The sequence below is a fragment of the Herpailurus yagouaroundi genome, unplaced genomic scaffold (assembly GCF_014898765.1).
Source record: "Herpailurus yagouaroundi ecotype Mexico unplaced genomic scaffold, PumYag 163, whole genome shotgun sequence".
NCBI lineage: Eukaryota > Metazoa > Chordata > Mammalia > Carnivora > Felidae > Herpailurus > Herpailurus yagouaroundi.
Window position 1 is genome coordinate 16,189,737 of NW_024412404.1, and position 18,926 is coordinate 16,208,662.

The 18,926-nt window shown below is 47.6% G+C and overlaps 1 protein-coding gene and 1 long non-coding RNA gene across 3 annotated transcripts in view; one reads left to right on the forward strand and one right to left on the reverse strand.

Annotated features, from left to right (window-relative positions):
* The first annotated feature begins 4,740 nt into the window (after positions 1–4,740).
* Positions 4,741–18,926, forward strand: part of LRMDA (leucine rich melanocyte differentiation associated) — a 1,047,786-nt gene continuing 1,033,600 nt past the window's right edge. For both annotated transcript variants that reach the window (XM_040485493.1, XM_040485494.1), the window contains exon 1: positions 4,741–5,057. The gene's annotated coding sequence lies outside the window, so the exon portion shown is untranslated. The remainder of the gene's footprint in view (positions 5,058–18,926) is intronic.
* Positions 14,955–18,926, reverse strand: part of LOC121036832 (uncharacterized) — a 6,126-nt gene continuing 2,154 nt past the window's right edge. The window contains exon 3 of the long non-coding RNA XR_005793496.1: positions 14,955–15,456. This is a non-coding gene — a long non-coding RNA (uncharacterized LOC121036832). The remainder of the gene's footprint in view (positions 15,457–18,926) is intronic.

An 18,926-nucleotide genomic window follows, 5' to 3' on the forward strand; every position in this document is an offset into this window, starting at 1 on the left:
CAGTGTAAATGATTTGTTTTCTCTAAAAAAGGAATGGGCATGGCAGATATTTGAGGAGGGGGTGGGAGGAGAAGGAAGGCGAGAGAGCTGAGGAAAAAAAGTTTGAAAATGCCTTGAACTATTCACTGTCGAGATGGCTAATCAGTATTGAGGCCGGAGGGCAGGCGGGCCGCCTTTCACCGCCGCTTCCCTTTCATCTCGGGCTCGGCGGAGGCGCTCAATTAAAAGCCTATCAGTTTGTAAGTAAATCAACGCCTATCAGAGTTGTCACATCAAACAAAACGATTATTATTGCAGCCCGCCTCCCCTATTAATCTCCCTCGAAGATAATCCGCCTGACAGGTCAGGCCCGGCGAGCTGGAAAGCCTGGCCCAGAGCGCCCAAACAGTCCGGGGCTGGCGCGCGCCCCTGGGGGCCTCCCCACCCTTGTCCTGCCCCGCCTTGTGGTCCCCAGGAGGGGGGAAAAGATGGAGCGGGCGGAGGCCGCTGGACCCCGGCCCGTCCCTCAGGACTGGAAGCGGGGCCCATATTCGCAGGGTTGGTGGGGGACCGTCTCGCGAGGCCCTCATCTCTTCTCGGGCCTGCGGTGGCACCGGGCCTGCGGGAGCCATGGTCTGGCCTGGTCCCGGGGCCTGGCCAAGGCCTGTACTCTTTTCGGCTCGCCTGTCCTGGCTTTTTCTCCTCTATTCTTCTCTTTTTTTGTTTCCTCACACGCTTCTTTCTAGACTCCCTACCTTTTCATTCTTTTCTCCCTTCTTCCTTTCCTCCTTTTCCTACTTGACAGGGAATATTTCTTATCCTCTCTCCCTCCTCTCGGTATACCGTGTATACCACTTCGGCGCAGTCACACTCTCTAAAGCAGGGCATTCTCAGCGCCCGGGTTATTTCTCTGCGGCAGGGCTGCCTCAGGAGTGTGTGCAATTCCCAGGAACTCCTGGCAGAGTCCTGCCTAATTTCTCCCCAAGCAGGGGCTCTCAGCTCTGCTCCTGTGCCAGGGTTGGGTGCGTTTGAAGGGGTGAGAAAAAAAGACTAGGGTAGTGTGATGGTTGGACGGTTGCAAGCGCCCAATTCTGGAATTAGTATTTGGCCTTGGAATTTCACAGCTGCGACGTCGCCGACCTCGCTCCTGGCGTTCCTGGGCTTTGCAAATATACGGAGGAGACCCTCGGGGCGTCTGGGCCTCAGCACTGAGTTTGTGAGGGGATCCCTAACACTTAATAAGTAAATGCAGCCAGACAATCACTTCTAGGCTTCAAACTGGTTCTCTCCAGGCCGGGTGGGGCCCGGATTCCGCACGGACGCGAAATCGTGGCCTTCTCCGGTGTCCTCCAGCTTCGAGCTTTGGGACGACTCGGAACCAAGCGCGACCCGCCCTTTTACGCACTCTTGCTCCAAATCGATAGGCCCAAATGGTCACTGCCTAAGCACGGTGGAGCCAGGATTAAGGGGTCGTTGAAGTGGCTAAGGGGGAAATGTCTGCCGGCTGGACCCCAGGTCCTCCTATCTTAAATGCCAGGTTCAGCGCCTGGTGATGTCTCTGTCTCCCGGCGTGTATCCGGGAGAACCCCCGAGGCAAGACAATGTTGGCCGTTCGGGCGGAGCCTCTTCCAGCAATCACGCCAGGGTGGGTCGGAGGTTGAGGGTATCGCATGGGGCCCACCTCAGCGTGCTAGGTGCCCAGCATTTCAGGACCTGTGGCTCCCACCTCGGGTTCCTGAAAGCCCCCCCCCCCTAAGTTGTGCACACCTTCCACAGCCAACCTGGAGTAATAATTATTTCCATATCCGGAAATATTGTAGCGATGCAGTTATTCAACTATGTGCCCGCTCTTCCTAAATGTATTTATTTCACCTTTGCCACGACGCAGATATTTAAAGAGGTACACATACTGCACCCCTCAACGTAGCGAAACTCACTGGCTATAGGAAACATTCACTGGGTGGTTATTTGGACATAAGGCTATCTTGAGTCCAAATTACACTCAAGCAGGAGCTGTAAAAAAACACTTGCTCTAGAATTTTTTCAACTTGACTGTGTGTGTACACACCAAGAATTTAATATTTTATATCCCTCTATAGGTCTAAATATTCAAATGTTAGGTTACATGCCTTGAAACCGGAAGCGATCTTCCGTTCACACTGGACCTGGTGCTGTTTGTATAATATTCATCTCCCTGCACTTACACGTGAATCTTGATCTAATAAATTCAATCTTGTCATTTTTAGAATCGACGGGATTTCTCTGCGGTTTGCGCTGCCTGCATCCGAATAAATTCAGCTCTCAGGCATCCGGCAGGAAACGGCTCCCGGTTCGAGTGTACGCAGATGCATCGGCCCAGCATGGGACTCGGGGTGGCTCCTGGTGATCACGCGGCCGCGCTGGACTATCAACGCGCTCAGCCCGGGAGCTGCCCCTCACTTTCCGGCAGTGCCAGGCAGCCCCCACCCCTGGTAGTGCTTCGGCCCTCGCCGGGCCGAGTCCGCCCGCGGCGAAAACTGAAAGCAAATTCCTCGGCAAATGATGCCCGAACTTTCTTCGACGCAAGTTTGCCACTATGATTCGGTGGTCACTTAGGGAGGACCGCGCGCTGGTATGTGCGCGCGCAAGGTGTGGGCGATGGGCTAAGAAGGCTTGGGGCAGCCGAGCCTGGCCCGAGGCGAACGGCTAGGGAAGGCACCTCCCCTTCCTATTTCTCGCCAACTCCTCGCCTCGGTCCGTAAGAATAGTTTCCAAGGTGTCGCAGACGCCCAGGATGTGTTTGTGGGGATCGCACCAGGGAGAAGGAAGCTTTGTAAAAGTTGCAGAAACAGCTTTGCCCCGAAGCATCCGCCCAGTAAGGCTCAAGGAAGCTTGAAAGCAGCTCACCTTCCCCGGGGCGGAATGCCCAGAGATCGTCTTGGGAAGCCCCCAGCCCAGTCCTCTCCCCTCACCTCGTACCCGCACGTAAATAACCTCCCGCAGCCTGCGCTGGAAACTTAAAGCGCCGCGCCGCGGTTGGCGGGCGAGGCCGGGACGCTGAGCTAGCCCGCAAGGCCGCTCCTCTGCCCGCTCAGCCCCAGCCCCTAAAAGAGGCTTGCACTGAGGGGAGAGGACGAGTTTGGATTCAGCTCTCGGTCGTCTGCCTAGACCTTCACTGCCGATTTCCCAACTCCCTGGAGCAGGCTCTTCCCCCTGGGAGGGGAGGTCTTGGGGTGCTGGCGAGGGCGCAAAGTGCGCGCGCGGGCCGGCGCGGGGGTGGGGGGCGGCTGCAGTTCTCTCCGCTGGGCCTGTCGCCGGGCCGGCCGCGGCGGGTGAGTGATGAGGGCAGAGAAGGGCGCCCATAAATCGCGGGTGTCAGGGCGAAAAACTCTCTTTATTGTCTGCGTGATGGATGGGCCCGGGGACGAGACACCAAATACTTCGTATCGCCTTTAAATGGGAACACATTTTCCGCGGCCATAATTCATGTTTTTTAAATAGAAAGTTTGAAATGTTGCCTATATTTCACCGGCCCTGACATATTTATGAATCGCTCCCTGCATGCAAATATCATTATTTAAAGCGCCGGGGAGAGCTGGGGGGGGGGAGGGGAGGAGGCACGGCCCCCTTGGCGTGGGGGTGGTGAACCGGGAAAATGCTATGGAGGGGTGGGGGCTCTCCCTAAAGTGCGGACAATGAGGCGCGGGGGCGGGGGCGGGAAGCCGTATCCGGAAGCCGAACGCACCGGGGGTTCCCCTCCCGCAGCTGGACCCAGCACTGCCTCTACGGGAAGTTTGCGCGGCCCGGGACGGAGGACAGGCCCCCCGCCCCCCTGCGGGGAGACCCGGGGCATTTTGCTTCCCTTTCCGAGGCCCGGATCCGAGCCAAAGACACTTTTTCCACGAAGAAAATTTTAAAAAATTAATAAAAGAATTTAACAAACGCAAATAGTAACAACCAAACACGTTTCGTGTTCTTTGCATTTGCATTGATTTTATTGATTTTCATTCTGCAAACCTCACATTGTGTGCGCCCGGGAGGAGCGACTGTCAGACCCCAGGCGCCGCAGGGAGTGGGTGGGGGGATAACCCTCCGGAGCTGCAGCCCTGACCCAACCAGCTCACCTCCTTCCAGGCACAACAGAGCCTGCGCAAGACGCGGGGACACAAACGAGCCGGCTCTCAAGGTCTGGGGGCTTCAGTCCCGCCCCCTCTGCTTCCCCAGTGCGATGTAGCGCTCCTGGGGTCCGCGTCTGCCCACCCGGAGCCCCATTGTCAATACAATCGCTTTGGAAAAAAGCTGGGCACGTGCCATCAGCCTCTCCCTGGCCCGTGCATTCAGGGAGGCACCCACACCTGCGTCCTCAGTAGCCGAGTCTTTACCTGTGCGGTTCCCCGCGGCGCCTGCGGCCGCGCTGGTAACAGAGGAATGGAAAGGAGGACGGGGGACTGGGAGGGACAGAGAGCACTGCCCGAGACAGCCAGATACGCAGACCCGGGTCCTCTTCTTCGGACCTGGCGTTGGGACTCTGGCCGAACTCCCTCTAGGAGCCGAATTGCACGGGGGAGAGCGGGCCCAGTGACCCGCTAGGGGAACCGGCCTCTGGAGGGAGGGGCGGGCCCGGCGGCACTTCCGCTGGGGGCGGGGCCGAGGGCTGCGGCGCCAGCCCCGCCCCTCCCCTGCGCCGACCCGCCCCCAGCCCGTCAGGCTCCGCCCCCGCCGGCTGGGCTGCTGAATCTCAGGCCCCCGCCCAGGGCCTAGCGCACAACCCGGGACTCGTGGGGCGGCGGTGGCGGCTCCTCTTCTTCACCTGGATGTTCTATGTTAGGATTTTTTAAATCACGTGAACACAAGCACACTAACAACCTCGGCCCAAACTCGCATGTAAGATTTTGTCAAACTTTGATCTCTTGGTAGTCCTGAGACTTTCCTGGCCCAGCGACTCTCAAGCATTTTCTGGAATCCGACCAGCCCTACCCTGGAAGACAGTAGTGTCCTTCAGGACGAACAAGAACAAAAGTTAACACTTACTGAGTGTTCGCTTTGTGCCAGATACTAAGAACTGTGTATGAATAGTGTCCTCACAGCAAGTCTCTGAGGTAAGTACCACGAATACCCCATTTCACAGATAAAGTAATTGAGGTAGGGAGAGAAGAAATCGGTCTTGCCTCGCTCCCATGTCATCTATACTCTTTTCCCTTCTTTTCTTCAGATCCTCAGTATCCCAATCCATCACTCCGGGGAAATCTTGCTGGGCTTTTACTTACCTGTGGAGGGAATGTCCATGGGTGGGTTAACCACATCTACCTGCAGCTGAGGCCTTGCTGAGATGGTCCTGCACAGAGATGGGGGAAAAGTATAAATGAGATGGGCTCAACTCAGCCCCCAGCAGCTCCCAGCCTGATGGGGAAACCAAACCAGTGAGCATCCTTCCTTTTTTCCCTGTAGTGCCTGCCAAAGCCAGAGTGATCTTTTTAAAAAGCGTATCACTCCATGTTTGTCTTCTGCTCAAAAGCCCCAGGTTCTCATCGTTCTTAGGATCAAGTTGAGCCCGTGACCCCCGGGTCTCTGAGGCTTGACTTCCTCAGCTTGCTTTTCTGCCTTTCTGTGTCTCCTTCTCTCTTAGCCTGAGTTCCTGCTATCAACGATTGCCTGCTGGTTACTCAAATGTGCCGTGCTACACCCTCCCTCGGGACTTTGCTAATGCTTTCCCTTCTATCTGGAATGACCTCTGTCCTTCTCTTCACCTGGCTCACTACTCTTTTTCATGTCTCAGCTTTCACACCACTTCCCTGCACCCTCCCACTTGGTACTGAGTTAGGGCTCCTGTAACCCTCTCTCAGAGCACTTACCACACTGGGGATTTCCTGTTGAGAGGCTGTCTCCTTCACTGGATGGTAACTCCAAGGGGGCAGGGATGGGGCTATTCCTTCAAGGAGTGAATGAAGAAAAGAGCATTTGTATGTACCATCAACTGTGCTGAATGGATGAACAATCACTATAAGGAGGATAAAAACGCATGAAAAAATTATTATTTTGAACCTATATGTGGTAAATATCAGATAAGTCAATGCTTGAGGAGATTGGAAAAGAGAAATACCTATGTTTTTCTAGCCATTTATTCAGATTTTCAGAGTGCAAGATGTGTTAGTTGATACATGTAAATGGAAAACACCGTCCACCCACCCATGACCACTCCTCCCATCATTCAGACATGTGTCTCAAGGCTGTAGTCAGGGCTCCCCTTTCTCTTTCTCACTTCACATATTACTGCTATCACAGTTCAGTACTTTATTAGGTCCTGACTGAACTACTGCTACCAGAACCTTCTAACTGTTCATCTCAGCCTCTCTTGCCTCTAATCCATTATATGTACTCTTGCTAGGTTAATTTTCTTGATCGCATCATTCCCTTGCCCCCAAATCTTCAATGGCTCCCCATTGTCTACATGAAACACTTGACTCTTGATAATGTAGTTCTAAACTCCTTTCAAAAGGCTTTAAGTTACGTCCCAAAATTATAAAAAAAACATGTTCACCAACCAGCAAAGCACTCAGAGATATTTAAAGACAAACTTTATGATCTCTCCATCTCCTCTCTATTTCCCACCCAGTCTCCTGAGATATCCAGTGTTAACAGCTGAAATGTAACTTCTGTCCCTTTCTCCACACCCACCATGCTCATATAAACTATGCTCATATATATGGGACTATTATGGGTTTAAAAAATATTTTTTAACGTTTATTCAATCTTTTTTTTTTTAATTTTTTTTTCAACATTTATTTATTTTTGGGACAGAGAGAGACAGAGCATGAATGGGGGAGGGGCAGAGAGAGAGGGAGACACAGAATCGGAAACAGGCTCCAGGCTCTGAGCCATCAGCCCAGAGCCTGACGTGGGGCTCGAACTCACGGACCGCGAGATCGTGACCTGGCTGAAGTCGGACGCTTAACCGACTGCGCCACCCAGGTGCCCCTAACGTTTATTCAATCTTGAGAGACAGAGTGTGAGCAGGGGAGGGGCAGAATCCAAAGCAGGCTCCAGGCTCTGAGCTGTCAGCACAGAGCCCAATGTGGGGCTCGAATTCATGAACTGTGAGATCAAGACCTGAGCCAAAGTTAGACACTCAACCAGCTGAGCTACAGGTGTGAGGTTATTATGTTATTGCTTGTTTATACAAACAGTGAATATATGAGAGTTATCTGTTGCTCGTTCTTTCTTGCTAACAAATGGGTCTATGGATATAAAGGTAATTTATTTATTTTTAGCTCCATAGCATTCTGTAGAATGAAGATATCCGCTTATTCAACCATTCCCCTGTTGATGGTCATAAAGGTTATCAGTTTTATTTTCCACTAACAAAATTTCTTGAGTCTATATCCTTGCAGTCAGTGATTTTATTTCCATGGGATAAATTACAAAAGTGCAGCTGCCTATACCCCAGTCAAATCTAATTTCTTTGTTCTTGCCACATGCCCTGTGTTTTCCCACTCCTTGTGTTACCTTTCCATGGAATCCCTTGTCCCCTATGCTGTGCATCCAACTTCCAATCCTGCAATGCCCAAATCTGATACTGGAATTTAGATATGCAGTTCAATATCCACCTTCCTCCTTTTTTTCCTAAGCTTACCGTTGTAACAGTGTTCCGGGCCCAAGCAGTGTTTTGTGATTGGTGTAGACCAGTCATGACAATCCTAGTTTCATCTCTTCCAATTCTTGTAGCTGGGGAAGGCCATACGACCCAGTTTTGCAAATGAGACACGAGTAGAAGTATGGAGGTGGCAAACCAGGAGGGAAAACCTTGGGAAACACTTTTGTTTTCCTGATCAAAGGAGACGATGCAGATATTTTTACACTTCCCCTTCCCCTCCTTCTCTTTTTTAAACATTTTTTATGTTTATTTTATTTATTTTTGAGAGAGAGAGAGAGAGAGAGTGAGCATCATGAGCAGGGAAGGGGCAGAGAGAGGGGGAGACACAGAATCTGAAGCAGGCTCCAGGCTCTGAGCCGTTGGCACAGAATCCAATGTGGGGCTCAAACCCACAAACTGTGAGATCATGACCTGAGCTGAAGTTGGATGCTTAACTGACTGAGCCACCCAGGTGCCCGGAAGAATTGTATTTTAGAATAGCCAAGAGTCACTTGGAGTTAAATCTGGTCATATGTTTAACCCTCAGTGTCACTATAAACTATTGCATAGTGGATATGTTTGTTTGTTTGTTTGCTTGTTTACCTTTTTTTGCCTGTCTGTCATCTGAATCCCCCTCCTGTTTGTTGTAACGCTGGGCCTGCTTCCAACTACAAAAGCTGGAGGGACCACATTCTCCCTCTTCTACCATTCAGCTCAGGGCTCAGATGAGCCCAGGGCTTACCTTCATTTGAGCAGATCATAGCACTTTAGCACGTGGTAGGCTCTGGGATCCAAGTGCTTGGTTCCAAAGAACAGTACTGCCGCATTTCCTAGATGTGCGGCTTGGGGCAAGGTTTGAGTTTCTTCCTGTGTAAAGTGGATGCAATAATGGTACCTACCTCTTAGGTCAGTGGGTAAATTAAATGAGACAATGTATGTGCCTGGCATATAGAAAGTGCTCAAAGAGATGATGATGATTATCCCCCTGTGTTCTTTCTTACCTCTGAATCCTTGCAGTGCTCTTGGTGCCATTCATCTGACACTTGATTATCTACTAATTGATGATATCTTTCATTAGCTATTTAAATTTATATTGTTGAACTTTGTGTGTGTGTGTGTGTGTGTGTGTGTTCAAGTTCTCAAGTAGATTTTAAGATCCTTTAGGCCTAACCAGATGCCTTCTTTATATGCCTAACTCAGACTAGCAGAGGGCTAAGTTAAAGTAGGCATGAATGAACACTTATTAAAATGAGTAATAAAACATCCAATGCCAAAGAAATCCATGATTTCTTTTAATCCTGACAACAATCCCATAAGGCATGTAGTGTTATTCCCATATTGCAGATGAGGAAACTGAGGCTAATCGAGAGGAAGTCACTTGCCCACATTCCAAAGGTTAGTGCTCTTTCCTCCTCACAATAGCCTCCTTCAGCTTTCAGAAATTCTGGCAATGCCTCCCTCGTACGCTCGAATTCCCAAACTCACCTTCTCTTCTAGCCCCTTTCAGCATCCCTGCCAGCTCTAGCATTCTTTCCATGTGTCCATGGGGAGAGATGTTGGAGATACATCATTAATGAAAAAATCTGGTTATGAAAGAGTAAGGACATGCACACACCCACAGTTAATGCACATCACCTAGAATGCAGGCTGCCAGAATGTCTGTGTAATCGACCACTATCTTAGGGAATGGGATCGCGGGTGATGGTAACTTTCTTCTTGTTCACCTGTAGTTTCTACTGCAAACATTTGTTGCCTTTATAAACAGGGAAAAGACAATACAACTTTTGTTTGCTTGCTTGTTTAATGGAGACAATGATGCAGTGCCTCCAGAACTCTCCTTGTTTTCATGCTCCTCCCAGTTCCCTTTTACTGAAACATGCTCCCAATCAAAGCAACTACTTTTCTCTCCCTCCTCTGAGCCAGGTGGGCAGAGGCCCATTCCTGGCACTTATTAGTCACAGGTTTGAAATGCAGGGGAGGGTTGGGGTGGGAGAAATGATTGGTGTGGGGTGGGAATTTGGGGATTCTTTTATCCTCTGCATCTCAAAGGCTGACAGGCTCTTGAGGGGTGGAAATGACTGGTAATTAGTGAACCTTCTCTGCTGCACACACTAAAGACACACTTCACAGTCTCTGTGACCTCTGCAGCCCGGTGAGGCTTTGTTATGTAGATGCTCTTAATTGGGTGAGTCACTTACTGCAAACAGCTTCAGGAGAGAGCACTGTGGGCTGTTTCAGGGAGGCTTCTTACCAGGGGTTCTAAACTCAGAAATTGGGGGGCTTGACAGCAGGGGCCTCTAAGTAACTCCACTCCAACCCATTAGAAGTGAGAAGTGATCCCATGGCTTGGAGTCAGCATGGTGAGCTTGGGGGAGTGTTAAACTATGGCCTTCATCTTCTTCCGCCCTTTCTCCCTCTCTTCTTCAGTTTCTAGATCACTTATTCTGGGCAAAGCTGAGAATATTTTGAGATACAAACTGGGTTCTCTATATTCAAGGAGTTGAACTCATAGTTAGGACAGATAAAAATGTACATAACAACACCATATAGCAGGAGTCAACGCCAGGCACCTGCAAGAGGCTTTACTATGATCTTTCAGACTCTGGAGCAGGCACTGAGGGCTGGTGCATTGGAGAAAGTTTGTCAACAAGGGTGAGCAGGATTTGGAAGGAGCTATGGGGAGAGGGATTCCCAGGATGAGGAGACTTTATGAACGAAGGTGTCGCCAGGTCACTGTCACACCCAAAGTCATGGCTTCTAGCACACTGAATTTGGCTCAGATGTCAGATGCACTGAGTGCAGTGAGAGAATGACTCAGCAGGTCTTCAACGGTGCTGCACTTACATTGTCACATGCTGCTGTTGGTCCTAGAGTATCTTATCAGCTGCTTCCTCTATAGGAGCACACAGTGCATATGGACTTTTTAATTGCATCAAGCCCCCCACCCCCACAATGTGGTATTTTGGTGAATGGTAGCTCTTTGCAGTCTCTCCTTTCAGGCCCTTTTCACCCTTCATGGGCGGGGGAAGGGTTGGGTGTACTTCCACAGCCTGTGAGGACAGCCTGTGAGGACATTTTCCTGACCCTACTCTCTTCTCCAAATCTGTTTTCCTACAACTGTCCTGCTGACTGCCCTACAAAACAAATGTAACCACTTTATTCCCATTGTGCTCAAAGCGAGGCCTATATAGGTCTTTAGGTCCCTTCTAACCTCCACCCTGTCTCTTTTGCTCTCTTCCTGTCTTCAGTGTTGCCAATGACTTCCCTGCTGTTAAATCCAGTGGTTAATGCTTTGTCCTTTATTTACTTGATCTTAAGTAGTACTGGACACATTGATCACTCTTTATTCCTTTTATTCCTTAACATTTTGTTTATAACATTTTTCAAACTTAAGAAAAAAAATTTAAAGAACAAGATAATGCCCATTTCCTTTCACCTGGATTCATCAGCTGATAACAGGTTACCACATTGGCATGCTCTCTGTCTCTCTGTCTCTCCCTTACACACACACACATTTTTTTCTGAACCATTTGTAGGCTGTAGGCAACTTGTTTACTAATTTCTTCAGCTTGCATCTTCTAAAGAAAAGAACATTCTCTTATGAAACCACAGAACAATTAGCACACCTAAGAAAAGTAATGTAATATCATCAGTAACATCATCAAATGGTTCAAATGTAAACATTCCCGACTCTCCCTAAAATGTCTTTTTAGCTGTTTTTCTTTTTCCTAGTTTCAATATCCAATGAAAGATCATGTATTGCTCTTGGTTGTCATGTTTCTTTAGTCCATTTTTATCCAGAACACTCCTCCCTGTTCCCCACCCCCACCCCCCATGACATTGACATTTTGGTCAGTCTAGCTCAGTTGTGTTGAAGAATGTTTCACTTTCTGGATTTGTCTGTTTCCTCCTGAGTAGATTCTGGTTAAATATTTTGGCAAGAATAGCATGTAAGTAGTGTATACTTCAGAGGCCCATACACCTCAGAGGCCCATATTGTCAGATTGTCTCACTCTTGGAGATACTAAGTTTGGGCTCCTGGGTAGAGTTGTGACCACCAGATCTCTCTACTGCAAAGGTACAGTTTCCCCTTTGTAATTTATAGGTAATCTGTGAATTCCTCTTTACCCAATGCTTTCAACGTTCCCTGATGGTCCTTGGCTCAATTGTCATTATTATGTTGGAACCCCATCTTTATCAATTTTTTTCTTGGCTTCCAGAGTCTGACTTGCTTTTGGTTCTTCCTTACCTTTGCAGCCGCTCATTCTCAGTCTCTGTGGTTCCTCCCCTTCTCCTTGACCTCTCACTGTCAGTGCTCTAGGACCCAGTCTTCACATCTTTTTCATCCTGTCTTATGGCTTTAAATGCCATCTAAAAACTGAGGAGTTCCAAATTTCTAACTCTATCTATATCTGCTTCCTTAACTCTACATTCATATACTGACTGCCTCCTTGACCTCTCCACTTGCATGGTCTCAAAGTCATCTCAAACTTCTTAGGTCCAAAAGTGATCCCTTGATCCCCACATCCCCTAACTTGCTCATCCATTTCAGTGTGACAGCTTTATCCTTCCAGTTGCTCAGGTCAAAACCTTGGAGTTACTCTTGTCTCCTGTGTTTCTCATGCTCTCCATGTCCAATCGATCAGAAAATTCCGTTGATATCATCTTCAAAATATATCTAGCCACTGTTCACCATCTCCAGGAGTCCTATAGTAGTCTGTTGTCTGCTCTCCCTGCTTCTGCCATTCCTTCTCCACGGTCCATTCTTAGCACAGCAGCCAGAGCAGTGTTTACAAAATGTGGGTCCCTTGTTCAAGGCTCCCCAAGTCACTTGGAGTACAAGCCCCAGTCTTAGTCTCAGTCTTTCATGCCCTAGATGATGTGCTTCCCCTCCCCTTGCCCCTGCCTCCTGATTCCACTTGCATTGCTCTTCTTCTTATTCACTCCTCTCTCCACTTTAGCCACACTGATATCCTTGCTTTTTCCCAAGCCTGCCAGGCACTTTCTTTCCTCAGGGCCTTTGCACTTGCCGTCCTGGCTGCCTGGAACATTTCCCCCCTAGATGTGCACCTGGCTTTTCCTTGCTTCCTGCAGGTCTTGGCTGAAATATCACTTACTTAGTGGGGCTTTCCCTGATCACCCTGTCTGCCCCCTGGGACTCCTTTTCCGCTTTCTATGCTCTATTGTTTTCCACAGCACTGATCACCTGCTGGCGTAATTGGTATTTACTTGCTTATTATCTCTCCCCCTACTGAAAGTAAGCTTCACAAGGGTAGAACTTTGTTTTCTTTATGGCTCTGTCCCCAGAGTTTAGGTGAGTGTCAAGTATACAGTAGGCACTCACTATATATTTAAGAAATTAAAAAAAATTTTTTTAATGTTTATTTTTGACACACACACACACACACTCACACAGAGTATGAGTGGGGGAAGGGCAGAGAGAGAGGGAGACACAGAATCCTAAGCAGGCTCCAGGCTCTGTGCTGACAGCCCAGAGCCCGACTCAGGGCTCAAACCCATGATCCGAGTGATCATGGCCTGAGCCGAAGTTGGACGCCCAACTGACTGAGCCACCCACGTGCCCCTCAATACATATTTTTTTAAAAGAGAAGAAGCATCTTATTTTATTTCAAAAATATTATTTATTTATTCTTTCATTCACTTATTTATAGAGAGAGTGTGGGAGGGGCAGAGAGAGAGAGAGAGAGAGAGAGAATCCCAATCAGGCTTTGCACTGTCAGCGTATAGCCCAACGCGGGGCTCAGACTCTCAAACTGTGAGATCATAACCTGAGCTGAAATCAAGAGTCAGATGCTTAACCAACTGAGTCACCCAGGTTCCCCCCTCCCCAATATATATTTTTTGAATAAATGAATTGAATGAATGAATTTCTAGTACCTTAGCATAAGCTATAAACCCTTTGTGTTCTAAGTAGGTACTGACGGTCTAAAATTTCTGCATTTTCTACTGGCCACTGGTAGCTATTGCAGTAGATGGGAGACCTGGGTGTGTCCCAGATTGGGGTTCAGAGGTCCAACTATAGCAACGAGATGGGATCCATGAATCCAGCATTGGTGTGTCTTGTGTGTATGCAGTTACACATATAGTTATGTGTTTTTGTATTTGTGAGAGTCTGTGCCAGTGAGGTCATGTATAAAGGTCAGTGATCCTTCTGTGTTTTCGTCCCCAAGAAAACCCACAGACACTTGATAGGGCTGTAGAACCTCTGTGTGCCCATGAATGCCCCTGCGTTTAGCTGCAGTATCTCAAGGCTTCAGCCCACCTTGCTTTGGAGGAATTAAAAGTCTGGTGCAGGTACACCTGGGATACCCATCTTTCTGGCTGGGGTGACACTGGGAAGCTTCAGCTCAAGTTCACCATTCAAGCACAAGCAAGGTGACAACACAGCAATGTGAGATTAACAGAACACTCTATAGCTTTTGCATTTGCTTCTCCATCTGCCTGCAAGATCCTTCTCCTGAGTCTTCTCATGGTTGGCTCCATCTTATTACTCAGACTTCAGCCCAAATGTTGCTCCTTAGAGAAGACTTCCCAGAACACTCCATAGCTGTCTGGGGCTGTGCAGTTTGGGACCACAAAACTATTATGAGAGGGGCTAAAGTCAGGCTTGTGCTCTGCTCATCAAGAATTTCACAGGAGAAACGCTCCGAAAAGCCCGCAGAGACCTTGGATATTGTATCCAAATTAGTACCCCCTCCCCCACCTCACATTGTCTGCTTTTATCTTCATAGCATGTGTCACTGCTATCGGAAATTATGCGTTTCTCATACTTGAAATTATATTATCTATTTACTTATTACCTGTGTCCTCCCACCAGAATATAAGCCTCAGGGGAATAAGGATCGTATCTGTCTTGTTCCTTATTGTCTGTGCCTGACACCTAGTAGGTGTGAAGAAATATTTAGTAATGAACACATACTCTTTATTTTGGGGAGGTGTCCATACTTACTTGTGTATCTTTTATTTTAGTAGTAAATTTCTCCTTAGATCAGTTAGTTCACATGTAGGGAAACTGAGGACCTCAGGAATGAAAGGCTTCAGCCATGGGCACCCAGCTAATGGTAGCAGAGCTAGGTCTCTCGAATCCAGGGCACTGGCCATTACAAGACTTGCCCAGCACTTCATCTGACCCTCAGCCTCCTGGTACTGGTGGTTTCAGGTGCAGCTGACACTTGCTTTACCCCTGGCTCAGAGCTGCAGACAGACCTGGGGCTCCTTTTGGAGAAGTAGGAAGAGACTCTGAATTAATACTGGTAAATCATGCCAGAACCCTCTTGTGTGCATTATTATTATTGCCCCCCATATATTCTAAAATAATCCCTGTAAATAATTATAAAAATAAATCTCAGTGACAAATTTTGTATTTTATTTTATTTCCAGGAACACATTTATTCATCATAATCTCTTCAGGGGTAGGACAAATTGGAGCACTGGGTAGTGAATACAATTTGCAAATAGGCAATATAAGTAGAGAGAAAATTAATATGTATTCCTCAGCACTCTAAAAGGAGAGGAAGAACATTAATAGCCATTTCCTTGAAGATATAACTTTGAAAATGTTATTTCTGATCCATCAGTGTGGGGCTCCATATGAGGAAAACAGTTACGACGTGACAAGAAGTGATTAGATGTGAAATGGCATCTTTCTGGCTCTCTTCCCCATTCTCTTCACCATCTTCTTACTGGGATGTAGGAGGAGTCCTGTTTTATTTTCTTCAGAAGACCAGAGTTCTGGCCCAGGGTCAGCTGCTCATTTGCTGGGTGACCTTGGGCAAGTCCCTTCCATGCTTCAGGCCTCAGTTTCCTCAATCAGTAGTTGGAGTAAATGATTTCTAAAGCAGCCAAGTCTGGAAGGATGATCACAATACAAATTACCTGGGGGTACTTGAGGAAATATGTATGCTAGGGTAGCCTCTATGGGATTAGAATCTCATTTGCTGAGTCCTATACTTTTTAATTGAGGTGGGGGCAGGGGGTGTTCCTCAACCTCCAAATGGCAGAACCTCTCCAAGCCAAGTTGGGATTCTGGAAAAGTACCTGGGGCTTAGACACTGCTTTCCTCTCCCCCACTGGACAGTACAAAGTTGAGCAGGTTCTTCTGGTCAATGTTCTTTTTCCTTCTCAAAAGTCCACTATGAGCTCCTGTCCCCAAGTCAGAGATAACTTCCCTCTGGGCCCAGCCAAGGACTTGGAGCATCCAGTAAATTCCAGGCAAATGGGGAAATAAGATTTGTTTTTCATTGCTTTTTTCAGATTTGTGAAAATAATGCAAAAAGATTAGCTGGTAGCAGTTCCAGTTATAAATTCTCTTTTCCTGACCCTTCCATCCAATGTCCTTCCTTGTTTTTAATTACAAAAGCAGGGTATGCATGTTGCAAAAATCACAGAAGATATACAGTGAAAAGCAGAAGCCCCTTTCCTATTCACCTTCCTCAAACCTACTCCCTTCCCCACCCCCTGCTAATGTTTGCATTTTAGTTTTTGTTTTTTTTATTTTGAGAGAGACAGAGACAGTGTGAGCAGGGGAGGGGCACAGAGAGAGAGAGAGAGAGAGAGAGAGAGAGAGAGAGAGAGGGAGAGAATCTCAAGTAGGCTGTGCTCTCAGCACAGAGCCCAAGGCAAGCCTTGAACCCACGAACCATGAGATCATGACCTGAGCCGAAGTCAAGAGTTGGCAGCTTAACCACTGAGCCACCCAGGCTCCCCTAATATTTGCATTTTTTTTCAACATTTATTTATTTTTGGGACAGAGAGAGACAGAGCATGAATGGGGGAGGGTCAGAGAGAGAGGGAGACACAGAATCGGAAACAGGCTCCAGGCTCTGAGCCATCAGCCCAGAGCCTGACGCGGGGCTCGAACTCACGGACCGCGAGATCGTGACCTGGCTGAAGTCGGACGCTTAACCGACTGCGCCACCCAGGCGCCCCCCTAATATTTGCATTTTAATAGAGACAACCACCACATCTTTTAAGATCCTAAGAGAAGGGATCTCAGAGGCACTGAGAATTAATGGTAATGATAATTGTAATAGTATACGGTAATAAACTAACATTTATGCAATGAATAATCATGCCAAACATTATGATTGCATTTAATATATATATTTTAAAATGTAATTTGTTCTAGTCGGGAGATCAGGGAGGTGTTTCGGAGCCTAGATCATCCTTAATCTCTCACATACCTGCAAATACTGCAGATAAGGCCCTGAAACCTTTCTTCTTTCTTAAACTCCCTCCTTCAGACCACAAGGAGGCTGCTTCAGCAACAAAGAGCATTCTGTATGCAGACATCCAGATTTTTTTTTAATTGAAATCTGAATGTGGTAAGTCTGAACTAGGGGCTGGGGCATGATTAATTACAGCAATCATCTTAACCTGCCCAGGTGTTGGGCCTGAAAGAAATGAGGCCAGGCTGAATAGAAATTTGACTAAGGATAGGTAGGAATGCTAATAAAACTTTGTTAACTGTCCTCTCAGCTGATGCTGCACAGAGTTGGAGGATTTAAGGAATCAGTTTCTGTTTCACTGGTTGTGGTCGACCTCAAAATCAACTCCCTTGATTGCAAATAAACAGGATTTTCCTTTTTGTCTGCAGGAATGCAATGGAGGAAGAACTCTAGGGGAAAGGGCCTTTTCTGCCAGAGAATAATAATAACAAAGATGACAGTAGGAATAAAATATGCCCTCTTCATCAAGGGTGATAAGGAAATGTCTAGTGGTAAGTAAGTGTTGAACCTTCTCACTCCCCATATGCAAGTGTTAGAGCTCCAGAATTCACAGGCTCGCCATTAGCAGCCCAGGTCTGATTTGAACTTTCTGTTCTGTAGTCCTCATGAGTACAGCATACAAATTGGGCTACATGTCTGAATTTTGGGTTCAGAAAATAGGATCACAATTTCAGGGCTTCTTGTTGAAATAGTACTGCAAATGTCACAGCACAAATCTTTCCTGAAGTGTATTGTATGTCTTAGCCGTGTATACACCCAGTGCCTTGCACAGTGCCTGGTCCTTGGAAGCTGGAGCAGAGAAGTTGTGGGATAAAATGGGGTGAGGCAGGGGACCCTTGCAACTTATTCTCAATTGGCTATTTGGAATGGGGGCAGGGAATTGGAGAAGAATCTGGATGACTGCATTAGCCTTCCCTCCCCCTCAGTACTTCTGGGGCTGAGGCAGAAAGAGTTGTGCTCAAGAAGAAGCCCCAACAAGATTTGTCTCTTCTGTTCACTTTGGTAAACTCCTTGTCTTCTGAAGGAATCATTTGTCTACCTCCTGGGCCAGCCTTATCTCAGTGTTCTTTTGTTTTCCCCCTTCCCAAAGGGAGGGCCATATTACCTGAAGAACTTTACCTTTGCTATTTCTTTCTCTCTCTCTTTTTTAAATGTTCATTTATTTTGAGAGAGAGTATGAGCCAGGGAAGGGCAGAGAGAGAGAGAAAATCCCAAACAGGGTCCAGGCCATCAGTGCAGAGCCCATCTCAGGGCTCAAACTCATGAACTGTGAGATCGTGACCTGAGCTGAAACCAAGAGTTGGATACTCAACCCACTGAGCCACCCAGGCACCCCTACCTTTGCTATTTCTATTTAATTTTCCTTTTTGTTCAAGAAGGTGATGAGGAGGTATAAGGATGTCCTCCATCCTCCCCTTCCAATCTTCTTTGGTCCAAATATCCTAATTCTTTTTCTCCTGCTCCTTTTCCCTCCTGTCCTTTTCTCTTCTCCCTTCCTCTTGTTCTTCTGTTCTGAAGATAACTTCCAAAGCTGAAGGGAATAAGGAGAGGTGAATCCAGTTTCTTTTTAGAGGAGCCCTCCCCCACTGCATTTAGCAAATTTCTACTCTGCTCAAGAACTTTCAGTAGCTCCGTATTGCCATCAGCTTAGATTTCAGACGTGAAGCCCACCTCAATCTGAGCTACCCTTATTTTTTGTGATTTCCCTAGCTATGTGGCCTCCTGGATGTATTCACCTGGTGGACACACACCAGGTGTTCACAAGAGTGTGCGGGGAGGCATTCTAGACAGAACAATTAAAAGCCAGGCAGAGGATGGGAGAAGTGGAGAAGGAGGCAGAAGAGATAAAGCATGATGGAATTATAAAAGATCTTGGGGTGGCTCAGTTGGTTAAGTGTCCGACTCTTGATTTCGGCTCAGATCATGATCTCACAGTTGTGAATTGGGCTGTGTGCTGACAGTGTGGAGCCTGCTTGGGATTATCTCTCTCTCCCTCTTTCTCTGCCTCTCCCCTGCTAGCACTCTGTCTCTCTTTTTCTCTCAAAAACAAAACAAAACAAAACAAAACAAAACAAAACAAAACAAAACAA